Consider the following 13,447-nt stretch of genomic DNA (forward strand, 5'->3'; position numbering starts at 1 on the left):
TAACCACCGTTTCTTGCATTGCACTTTTCTTCAGGTTGGATACATGGAATGTATCATGAACACCATTCAGTTCCGCAGGTAGATCCAACTTGTAAGCTACAAGACCAATCCTTTCCAGGATTTTGAATGGTCCAATATATCGTGGGTTTAACTTACCACGCTTCCCAAAGCGTGCTACACCTTTCCAAGGTGAAACTTTCAACAGGACCATATCTCCCACTTCAAATTCCAAAGGTTTCCTTCTTTGGTCCGCATGGCTCTTTTGTCGATCACGAGCCGCCTTGATGCGCTCTCGGATCTGCACTATCTTATCTATCATCTCTTGAACCAATTCAGGACCAACCAGCTGTCTATCGCCTGCATCTGCCCAGCATAACGGCGATCGACACTTTCGTCCGTAGAGAGCTTCAAACGGTGCAGCTTGAATGCTTGTATGGTAGCTGTTATTATAGGAGAACTCAACCAAAGGCAGGTGAGTGTCCCAACTGCCACCCAAGTCCATTACACAAGCTCGTAACATATCTTCAAGCGTCTGAATCGTTCTCTCACTCTGGCCGTCCGTTTGTGGGTGAAATGCGGTGCTCAAATTCAGCTGTGAGCCAAATGCTTCTTGGAAAGATTGCCAAATCCTCGACACAAATCTTCCGTCTCTATCAGATATAATTGAGATAGGCACTCCATGACGTGCGACTATCTCCCTTAGGTATAGCTCAGCTAGCTTACCGGTGTTATCCTTCTCCCTGATCGGTAAAAAGTGTGCAGATTTTGTCAGACGGTCTACGATTACCCAAATCATATCATGTCCTCTGGGTGTCTTTGACAACTTGGTTACAAAATCCATTGAGATCTGCTCCCACTTCCACATGGGTATCTCAGGTTGCTGCAGAAGTCCTGAAGGCTTCTGATATTCGGCCTTTACTTTGGCATAGGTTAAGCACTTTCCGACGTAAGTAACAACATCACCTTTCAATCTTGGCCACCAGTAGTAACCCTTTAAATCTTGGTACATCTTATCCGATCTTGGGTGGATCGAGTACCTCGATTTGTGAGCTTCATCGAAAATCACATCTCTAATACCACCAAAGAGGGGAACCCAAATTCGCTTCATGAAGCATAAAGTTCCTTCCTCATTGGGTACCAACTTCTTCTCCATCCCACGGAGGTATTCATCCTTAAGATTCTCTTTCTTGAGAGCTTCTCTCTGCGTAGCATGAATGCGCAACGAGAGGTCCGTTTGAACAATCATCTCCAAAGCCCTAACCCTTATGGGCTTAATCCTCTCTTTTCGACTTAAGGCGTCTGCTACCACATTCGCCTTTCCTGGGTGATATTTGATTTCGCAATCATAATCGTTTAACAGCTCCACCCATCGGCGCTGTCGCATATTAAGCTCCTTCTGGTTGAATATGTGCTGAAGGCTCTTGTGATCGGTGAAGATCGTGCATCAGGTGCCATACAAGTAATGCCTCCAAATCTTCAAAGCAAACACCACTGCGCCTAGTTCCAAATCATGCATGGTGTAGTTCTTCTCATGAACATTCAACTGGCGCGAAGCATAAGCGATAACCTTCTGTCGCTGCATCAGCACGCAGCCCAATCCCTGACGTGAGGCATCACAGTATACCACAAAGTCGTCGGTGCCTTCGGGTAGGGACAAAATAGGTGCATCGCAAAGCTTATTCTTTAGCAGCTGAAAAGCTTCTTCTTGCTTATCTCCCCATTCGTACTTCTTATCCTTTTGAGTAAGGGAGGTTAACGGTTGAGCGATTTTAGAGAAATCCTCAATGAATCTGCGATAATACCCTTCCAAACCCAAGAACTGTCGGATCTCGGTTGGCGTCTTAGGAGTTTTCCAATTCTTTATCGCTTCGATCTTGGGGGGGTCTACATGAATCCCATCTTCATTCACTACATGTCCAAGGAATTGTACCTCACGCAACCAGAACTCGCACTTCGAGAACTTCGCATATAGTTTCTCCTTCTTGAGCAGCTCTAAAATGACTCTGAGGTGTTGCTCGTGCTCTTCCTTTGTCCGCGAATAGATCAGAATATCATCGATAAATACAATCACAAATTTATCGAGATACGGCTTGCAAACTCGATTCATCAAATCCATAAACACTGCTGGCCCGTTTGTCAGGCCAAACGGCATCACCAGAAACTCACAATGTCCATAACGAGTTCTGAAGGAAGTCTTCGGAATACTCTCTTCCTAAATCCTCAGCTGGTGATAACCTGATCGAAGATTGATCTTGGAGTAGTAACTCGAACCTTGCAGTTGATTTAAGAGGTCATCAATCCTCGGCAAAGGGTACCGATTCTTGATGGTTAACTTGTTTAGCTCTCGGTAGTCGATGCACATACGGAAACTACCGTCCTTTCTCTTAACAAACAAAATTGGAGCTCCCCAAGGCGAGAAGCTTGGTCTAATGAATCCCTTGTCCAAAAGCTCTTGAAGTTGCGTCGACAACTCTTGCATCTCCAAGGTGCAAGTCGATAAGTTGCCTTGGCTACAGGCGCGGCGCCTGGAACTAAGTCAATATGGAATTCGACTTGTCGTTGTGGTGGTAATCCTGGCAAGTCTTCGGGGAAGACTTCAGGATACTCCCTTACCATAGGGATACCTTCCAACTTCGGTCCTTCAGCTTCCTTATCAACAATGTGAGCCAAAAAGGCAACACATCCCTTCGGCATGGACTTACGGGCCTTCAAACAACTGATAATAATTAGAGGACTATCATGCTTCTCTCCGTGCACTACAATCGTCTCGTCATTCGCCAACGGAATACGGATTATCTTCTCATGACATATGATCTCAGCTCGGTTACTTGATAACCAATCCATTCCAACTACTACGTCAAAGCTTCCCAACTCGACTGGCAGGAGATCAAGCGTAAACTCACACTCTCCTAATTCTATCACACAACCTCTAATGACTTCATTTGCTTCTACTAGCTTTCCATTGGCTTGTTCTATCGAGAACAGAATATCTTGCTTACTGGCAACTAACCAAAGTATATTCTTAAATTCTATGGATACGAAGCTATAATCGGCACCGGTATCAAACAATACAGATGCAAAATGTTGGTTGATAGGGAACGTACCAGTGACTACGTTCGGATCTTGGCGAGCTTCCCTAGCTCCGATCTTGAAGACTCTGCCTTGAGCTTGGTTGTTCTTTGGGCAATCTCGCTTGAAATGCCCGATGTCTCCACATCCAAATCAACCTTGGCCTCTACCATATCCGTTTCCATTTCAATTTCCTCCCTGGTTGTTGGTCGTTCCATGGTTTTCGTTCCCAGCTTGATCACCACGATTCGCATTACCGCCATTTCCTCCTTGATTGCGGTTCCCAGCCTGATTTCCATTACCATTTCCAGCACGGTTTCCATTACCATTTCCACCAGATTCGCCGTTCCTTCGTCCAGCACCGTACCAGCATGCCTCCCTGGCATGTCCTACCTTGCCACAATTTTCACATTTCCCATACCTACATCACCTTGTGTGATGATGCTGACAAATATCACACTTGGACAGGGTGCCCATATAACCTTTCCCTTTACTCTCAGAACTTGCAACACCAGTCCTGACCTCGGCTGGTGGGTTAGCATCCCTTTTCTTGTTGGTACCACCACTGCTTCCTTGGGTATCTTTCTTAAAGTTGGAGAACTTCCTCTTGTTCTCTCCTGATGACTCGACGTGAGTCTCCTTCTTCTTTCCATCAGAGGTCGAGAACTTGTTTAGCCTAATCGCTTCTTCAGACAATGCCACACTCAAATCAATGGCCTCAGTGATTGTTGGGGGCTTCGATGTTGTTACCATGCTCATGATTTGGGGTGCCAATCCCCAAATGAAACGCTCGATTCGCTTGAACTCTGGTTCAACCATGTAGGGGACAACGTGAGATAAGTTGTGAAATCTCTGCACGTACTCAACAATCTTTGGTCCATCCATCTTAAGATTCCAGAACTCAGTTTCCAGCTTCTGAATCTCAGCTCTCGAGCAGTACTTCTTGCGCATTAGTTCCTTCATCTCATCCCAAGTCATAGTGTATGCTGCTTCCTCTTCCAGAGTCTGAACCTGAAGGTTCCACCATGATAGAGCTCCATCTAGGAAGAGTCCAGAAATGTAGGTGACCTGGTGCTCAGGTGCACATTTGCTCATCCGCAGCACAGAATCGGTTTTCTCCACCCATCTGACGAAAGCTACAACACCTCCAGTGCCGTCAAAGTTCAGAGGCTTACAGTCAAGGAACTGCTTGTAAGTACAACCTATACAAGCAACATCATTCACAGAAAGCATTAGCAAACGTACACGGAAAGTCTAAATGTAACGTAATGTGTCCTTAATGACTTAAACATTACCATGAGGTGGGTTATTTCCTGAGGTACCTCCGCTGTGCTCAGAGCGCAAGGCCTCCTGTTGTGCGATTGCTTGTGAAATCCGTTCTTGCAGTTCTGCCTCTGTTGTGGGCAACTGATTGTTTCTACGAAGAGGCATCTTCTATAAAGAAGATGGTATAGGTCAAGTCTTATGTATATAATAAGTAGTATACGTATATAGTAGCAGTTATCATAACAAGTAAGTAGGAAATCATGGCATAAACAAGCAAGTTAACAATGCATATAATGAGAACATTGTGATTGAGCTTTCATTAATCATCGACCACACATACAGTTACATGTTCTACAAATGTATCATATCAAAAAGGGAACACATGGTCACACTACCCTTGCCCAAAATGTCTATCAGTCTACCAAAAGTCACACAATCAAAAGTGGTCTCCAAAAAGGCTTCGTAAGCTAGGCTCAATAGCGGTGCTCTCATCAAAAGCAAGCTACCTACATAAGACCAAAAACCGGCTATGCTGATGGGGGTGGAGAAGGAGGTGGAGGAACAAAAAGCAAGTTGTGCACATGCGCAAGCTCCTCCTCAAGATCGTAAACGCATCGCAACAGATAACTGATCTGCTGCTCCACGGTGAGAAATCAAACATCAAAATCTGGATAAGGCAAAAGAGGAGCATGTGGAGACGCAAAAGGTGACGGACATGAACATGGTGGAGGACGTGGAATCATCTCAAGCTCCAAAACTCTACGACTCATGATCTCATACTGAAGCTGTAATGACAGAAATAACTCATCCCTTGTGTAGCCAGTAAAGTGTGAGGGATGGTAGGGATCAGAAGTCGGCATGGTATAGGGTGGGAACCATCTAAATGGCTCATCCAGTGATGAAGAAGTAAAATGGGTAGTAGGTGTGTACTGAGGTATGTGAGGAAAAGCTGCTGAGACACGAGGGTCGTGTCCAGGCTACTGGCTAGAAGGGCCTTCCCCTGGACGGGGTGCAGGTATGTCCTGCAAGTAAGTGATAGGTAAGTCAGTGCGGTGTACATCTGACTCAACCGGATGAAAAGAAGCAACGTCAGCAAGTGCAGGTGTATGTGGGGGAGTAACGGGCTCGATAACAGGAGGTACATCATCATCATCTATCCACCCATTGCTGGTGAAAGCGTAACGGGGGTCTACCTGACTGGCAAAAGCAGCAGGGTCAGCGGGTGCAGGAATCGGATCTGATATAAGTGGTGCAATGTCAGGTGTGCCAAAGGGAACAGGGTCAAAATCAGGCAAAGGCTCAGGAGCTGGCACCTGCTCAGGATCAACGGGTGCGTCAATAGGCTGATCGATAGGGATAAAATCAAGCTCAAGTGCAAGCTCAACGTCATGTGGAGGAATCGGGGCAGCTGACATGGCTGTATCGTCATCGGTATCAGTGGCGTATCGACGCAAACCAACTGCCTGCAAGGCGGAGGAAGTCACAGACGCAAAAGAGTCTGAGACAGAGTGTAAGCTAGAATCGGAAGAAATCTCGATAACAGGAATCTCAAGAAGTGGGGCAGCAGTATCATCTTCCTCCATCTCTCCGTCACCCTGGGCCTCATCAGGGGGGCCATCAAAAAGATCGACATCATCATCAAACAAGTCATCAAAAGGCAAATCCTCGAAAGGAAAGGCAGCAAGAGGCAAAGGGGCGAGGATCGGAGCCACGACATGCTCACCATCGGGATGTCCGAGGATGAGATGGCCCTGGACAGGAATAGGAACAAGAAAGGGATCCTCGTCGGGGATACCATCAACATGCGGTACATCATCTCCAAAGTCGGGCAGCGCAAAAGGCTGGAAATCGTCGTCGTCATCTGACATCATCTCCGGGTCACTCTCGGTATCGGAGGTAAAGATCTCTGGCTCAGGGATAATCTCATCGTCAGAGACAATAGCCATGGGGTCAACAGTGTCAGACAGTCCACTCTCAAACGAAGACATAGTGTCTGTAACAAAACAATCACAATATATGCACATATATTAACATTTATCATTTAGCATGTAGTCAAATCAGTGTAATCACGTTATCATGTATCCTTCCTATCTTTCCTAGTCTCCCAGACTAGACCACCTAGTCTCCCAGACTAAACCAACTAGTCCCTTAGACTAAACTAACCAGTCTCTCAGACTACCAACCAGTCTCCCAGACTGCCAACCAGTCTCCCAGACTGAACCACCCAGTCTCCTAGACTGAACCACCGAGTTTCCCAGACTGAACCACCCAGTCTCCCAGACTGAACCATATCCATAAATTTTGAAAATGTGTTTCGTGCCTTTTGTTTGTAAAAATATTTGTTTCCTGGATCTGGGCATTTCGGATATGCAATGAAAACATTTTTACAACATGTTTTCGTGAGAGCCCTAATGATTGTAGTCTAGACTCGAGAAGGAATCCTAGTTCGCTACAATCGAAGCTCTGATACCAAGCTGTCACACCCTGACTTTTGTGGAAGCGTGACTATGGTGTGACTTTCTTAATACCATTGCACTCAATTATAACAACAACTATATGATTAAACCATAGATGTTCATCCATAAATTTAGTTTAAAAACATGACAACATTGTCTTAAAACATAAAAATTCAAATACGAGTATAACCATGCAACTTGTTTAAAAGTTCACAAGACTCAACCATTGACATTAAATAAAACCAGGACTTGGAAGACGTGTCTCGTCCAGGAATAAGACACACTGTCCAAACCCTAAGACCATGGATGACATCTTTTATTCTTAACGCAGCTTGAAACATCCAACGCCCACCAGATCCACTACTAATTCCCTGAAATACATGTATTTTGAAAACATCAACAAAAGTTGAGCGAGTTCATGTGTGTGATTGTGAATAAACCTTTGAAATCATTGATAATATATTTGTGAAAATGAACAGATCAATTAATGTGTAGCTAATACATTAACATGCGTGAAAAAGTGTAGGAAGGCTCAATCCTTTGCGTATTTTGCACCGGGCCTCCCGGCTGGAACGACATAGTCACCACATGAGCCAACTCACGGACTCATGGGTGGGGCTCGCAACACCCAAATAGATCTATCACTCATGCCCCTCGGTCCTTCTAAAGGATTAATGGTCTCAAGCTAACGCCTACCCTTTCACATGATCTAGCAGTTCATTCCATTTATAAATCCTTTGAAATCATAATCATTTATAACATATACTTCACCCCAAAGTTCTAAAATGAAAACAGTTAAAAGAAATGGGGGACATGAACTCACAGTCTTGCGTCTTCAGTAATCGTAACTCTAGCTCCTTCGGTGAACACGACTACCTACAACGTAGTAATGTCTATTAGACGAACGGGCCGTGCCTTCACTTAGTATTAATGTTCTTGAGTTACGTTTCTTTTTGTCTTCGACATTATTCCAAGTTACATAATTATTTGTTAAAATAATTAATACTTTAACTTAAATTATATTTATAAATTTTGGAATAATTGTTAAACAATATTATTGTAATAATACTTCCCAAGTATTTTCACTTGTATTTCCTTCCCAAGGATGGGGGTATCTTATACATGTTTATTTTTATTGTATTTATTAAGTATTCTCTATACTTAATTCTGTATTCTCTTGTAAAGTCCAAAAATAATATATTTTCAGGTCCACCTTGAAAATATTTATATATATTTATAAACTCATTTTTCCCAAATTATTGTATCTCATGTTTGTGTAGTAAAATTTATATTTCTTAAAAATAATATATCTTCTAAAATTTCAAGAAAATATATATTTCATACTTGTCAAAATATGATGCATTCTTGTAATAATTGTAAAAATCATATTTGTACTTCTTTGGTGTCCAAAACATTATTTACCAAAATACTCTTTTGTGAATAAATCTTTCCGAAATATTTTGTAAGTCTCATTTCATAGTTCGGTTTTCCAATATTTTTGTGTAAGCTTGTATATTTATTAGTTGGAATTTTGGTAATATTTTGATAGTAATTTCTTGGTATTTTGTGAGTTATAATATTTCAAGTCCTAAAATAATATAACTAATACACAAAATATACAAATAATCACACAAATGGTGTCTTCTAAATATATATTTCCTAAATACATATTTAGTCACTTTTATTTATAAAAACCAACCTCCAATATTTGTATTTTTGTAACAAAAATTATGGCAAAGTTTATGTAGGAAATCCATAGTTTAAAATAGACTTGTAAATATTTGTTTAAAAATATTTTTCTAAGTGTTTATATTTTTAGAAAATTTTATCATAGTTTCCCCTAAAAATGGAGGTTTCCATGCTTTCAAGCATATCATTTTCTTTTGTAAAAATCTTCACAATCAATTTACAATCATCAACAAACAACCCTTACTTAGCAATCTTGCCTAAATCATGCATTTTCTACTACTTCATGAACTTGAATATTTGTAAAATTTTGTAGTAACTTACTAGTATTCTTAGTAAGTCTTAAAAACTTTATTTTTATAGAAGTTGGATGTTTACAACTTCAAAACATATTTTTTAAAAACATTTCTTTATGCAACCTTCTTGTTTCACAAGTGTTCTTTCACTTGTTTAACCATTAGAAACAAGATTTGTTTATGTAAGAACCAAGATTTAATGAAACTTATATTTTAAACTTGGTTTCTTTAGAAATCATTTATAAATATTTAGATCTACGTGTTTAACAACTTACTTTGTTCATTACTTTTCAAGAAAACAAAGTGTTCTTTCAAGTTCATGCTTTTAGTGTGGATGATCCATCCTCCTACACAATTTCTTTTCTTACATCTTGCTAGATTATGTTTTTAATCATGATCTAGCAAGATCTTATGATAATCAACATCATTTCTACAAAGAATCAAAGATCAACAGGCATAACAACTTATATTCATCAAGATATCTTCATCTAGCAAGCTTATGTTCATGTTTTCTTCATATGATTCTTTAGTGTTCTTTTAGTTTTTGATCATGATTCATCATTAACCACTTAAAATAGATGTAAATGGATAGATCAGGGTTCTTACCACTAGCACAAGGCTAGGGATGATTCAAGTGTAGAAATGAAGAGGATAAAAGAAAATAAGAGAGGTCCTTTAAGATCCACAAGCTCCAAGCTCCTTTGTATGACCTCTAGCTTCCTTGTATATGCTTAGAATGTATGAAGAAGGTTGGATGAAAGTGATGGTGGGTGTGGGTGATCTCGGCCGTGAGCAAGGGAGGAGAGGGAGAGAGTTAAGTGTGTGTTTGAGTGTGTGTGAGTTATGAGCTCTAGATCTTCAAGTCTTATTTATAACCATTTTAACCCAATAACCCTTCAATAATATGCTTATTATTAAGAAACAATATCTATTAAACAATTGATAGAAAATCAAGAGTGGGGGCCACTAGGGGCCGTCCACTAGGTGGGGGGGGGGTCTTAGCATAGGTTCTAACCATTTAGTTATAATCTAGTTACAAATCAAGTGTTAGTTACATGATTTAGTTAGTAGATATTTTTAGGAGGTGTTATGATGTTCGGGGACCATAACTAGCTTAGTAATGTTAAAACAGTGCTTCTAGTGTAAATTTGATGTTTAGGGTAGTGTCCGGTTGTTCGGTTAGATATTGGTTCGTTAAAGTGCTAAATTATATAGTTTAGTGTTCTTTATGTACCCTTTTGTGACACTTTTAATTCTTGACACTTAGGAAAGAATACAGGACCATTTTAAGCATATTTTTGCATGAAATTTGATTGTTAAATTGCTGATTTTTGCTTAATTTTGTTGAATTCAGCACTTTGGTTGAGTTTTAGGTACTTCCCGGCACTTAAACTATCACTTAGAAAGGCAGTTTTGGCATCCTTACTTTCCTACACACTATACTAGTGCAGTACTTAGTTTCTGGCCTATATTGGGTCTCAAAAACACTGTCTGTCTGGGTGTTGAGTTCTGTCAGCATATTCCTGATTTATCCGCTCACTGTGCTAACTGTACTTAATGCATTTTCTATGCCAACATGTTTGCATGCAGTAATGAAATGACATTATGCAATAAGTGATGCACAAGTAAATATAATGCAGTAATCAGAGAATAGTTAATTCCAAATTCACCACAGTCATTAAGCACTAATCATGATAAATTAATTGTACGGATACCTGGATTTTTGATAGTTGTCACACCTCGTACGGTTGGTTTAAAGTTTTAATAGTAGTTTATAGATAAGGGATTCAAGCGGTTTCTTACTTCTCCCGAGACGGACATTACCGCCCACTCGTAAAGTCTTACTAAGCTTGAACCAGGTTCTCTCAGGATTTATACACTGAACGAGACATAGAATTACCCAACCACCCTTCTAACCCCTTCCAAGTAGTTAACGCGCTGTATATAGACCGTAAAGACACGAATGTGTGAATCAATGACACATGAAGAATGGTTAAATAAATTCGCCTTCAATATAAAAAACTAGTTATTAAAGTCAGTAATACATACCCAAATAAAAAGGAGCCAAAGATTGGAAATCAAAAAGTAATACATAAAAGATTTGTCTTCACCAAGTGATGTAAGAGTTTAGCCAAGCATGACCTTTGTTTGACAAGAACTCTTATGATCGATCTTGGATCTCGAGACTAATACACACTCTAAATAATTGAAGATGGATGATGGTGGTGGGTGTTGGTGTTGTAGAGGTGGTGGAGTGGTGGCAAGTGTGAGAGAAGTGGTTTGCCAATGGATGGATTAGAATGGAACCAAGCACCCATATTTGTAGCTGAAGTTAGCCGTCCAACACGTCTCGTGCCCACCTGGCAGGACCCCGTAGCCATCTTTCTCTCTCTCTCTCTTACTCATTAACTGCAGTGTCAGGTCTTGTACTAACACGACCCTGTGTGTCAACGGCACAGGCCGTGGCCTTTGTACTTGCTGTACTATCTCAGATTCTGTGAATCTTAGAGTTGACCATGTCCCGTGTTGTCTTAGCACGGCCCCGTGTTGGTTGTCTGGTTTGTCCTTTGTTGTTGTCTTTTCTTCTGCAGAGAATCTTGCCTTGGGCACGGCCCATGCCTGGTGGGCATGGCCCGTGCCAGAGCTTCTGATCTTGCTATTTTGTTGGTTTGGATGTGGATGGGGGCTTGGCGAGTTGCGTCAATCCTCCTTCATTATATGTATGTTGGTTTTTGCTGTTATTTTGCTCCTTTTGTGCATTTAAGCTCTATTGACCCTGTAAACTAAAAAGAAATAAAGAAACAAACTTTTTCCAATATTAGTACTAAAAAAGGGTTGAATTTTCGCCGTATTTGATATAATTTATATGTTGTATTTTACACATAGTTGGTCACATGTTCAATATTTGTGGGTTTTTGTTAGCAATCTGGTATTTTGTGTTTACTTTATCAGTATTAAGCTCTTTTTTTGGATGAGATGTTGGACTCAACTCATGGATTTGTGATCTTGAACCTTTAGTTAATCCATATTTGATGATATGAATATATATGTGTCAACTAAAACATTAATGAAGCGCCCTCAGGTATGTTTTGTCTCTTAGGGTAAGGGGAGTGGTTACCTATTCCAAATAGATAAACTCCCAATTCACCCAATCACATAGCGCCATGTCAAGTCAGTTAATTAGTTTACCTAATGCTCAAAAACGTTGGCAGTGGTTTACCTAATGGGGCTTAGGTAAACTAATTAAAAAAAAAGAAAAATATGTGATTGGTTGAGAAGGAATGGACCCCACCACACTCCCATCTCTCTACCCCTTCCCTCCATCTCTCTACCCCTTCCCTCCCTCTCACCGACTCGGAGACCACTCACTGATTTCGCCCCCCATTTCGGTAAACTTTGCTCGGTAAAAAGGTTGGCGGTGGATGGGGGTTCGGTACCGAGTGGGTTTTCTAGATCCCTATATCAATCCGGATCACAGTGGTTGATTGTTTTAGTCCAAAACACCTATTGATTAAGTGTTTGAACTATGAAAAAGTTAAGAATAATCAAGAATGAAAATGAAGCTAAGGGATTGATGAATACAACAAGTGTTGTATTGAATCCAAACAAGTATATATATCAATAAAGCACCTTGGAAATCTGATTAGAGCACAATATCAAAGATTGAATGTAAACAACACTTCATTCACCAAAAGAGCCAAAAGCTTGGCTAGGGCTACAATGCTTGGGTATATATAGATCCTGACTTGCCAGCATAATTATAATTATAATTATAATTATGCTGGAATCTTAACTACACCAAGTCAGGTTTGCTAGTTTCAACTAATTACAAAATAAGCCCATAGACTTTAAAATAAACTACAAACTATAATTAAACTAATCCAGTACAAGTATGAACGATCTCAAAAGTTCCAACAATATCCCCCTAGATCGTTGCATACTTGTCTTCTCATTCTTCTGTAGTATCCACTGGATTGTCTGTAGCTTTCTTTTCGGATTCTGGGGGGACTTTTTCATGCCCTGCTGCTTTTGGTGTTGCCTGAATTTCAATTGTTGTGACGGGAGTTTCTTGGATAATAACAACTTACTTGTTGGTGGATCCTCCATAATGGCTTCATATGTAGATGAAGCCGGAGGTGATGATGTTGTTTGAGAAGTTGTGGTGGCTCTGTTGATGATGCGGAAGACTTCTCTTTCTTTTCATGCTTTTTCTTCTTTCTTTCTTCCTTCTTCTTTTCATGAGCTTCCTTTCTTTTCTCGATTTTTCCTACGAGGTCGAGCATCTCTCTTTTTATCTTCCAAGCTCGATCCACTGCTCGCTGAAATAACATGGCCTCTTCAAGAATAGCGTTTCCAGCTCAAACATTTATATGGCTTGCATTCAGCACTGTTAGGTCGGGGAGTCCAAACATAAATACATCCATTGGATCCAGGATTCGGATATCTTCATTTTCGGTTGATCGAATCACTACTTCACCAGTACGGCTATCATAAAACCACTTTTTCAACTTGTTCAAACATACTGGAACTTCGTCTGGAAGCTTGATTCTTGTGATAACTTTAGCAGGGTTAATTACCCACGTCACCTTTCCTTTTCCAGTAACATGATCTTTGGTTGTTTTGGACACTCTTCTTCTTGGACGCCGCGGCTTGTGATTTGGGAAACCTTTGTTG

The sequence above is a fragment of the Helianthus annuus genome, chromosome 13, assembly GCF_002127325.2.
Source record: "Helianthus annuus cultivar XRQ/B chromosome 13, HanXRQr2.0-SUNRISE, whole genome shotgun sequence".
Lineage (NCBI taxonomy): Eukaryota > Viridiplantae > Streptophyta > Magnoliopsida > Asterales > Asteraceae > Helianthus > Helianthus annuus.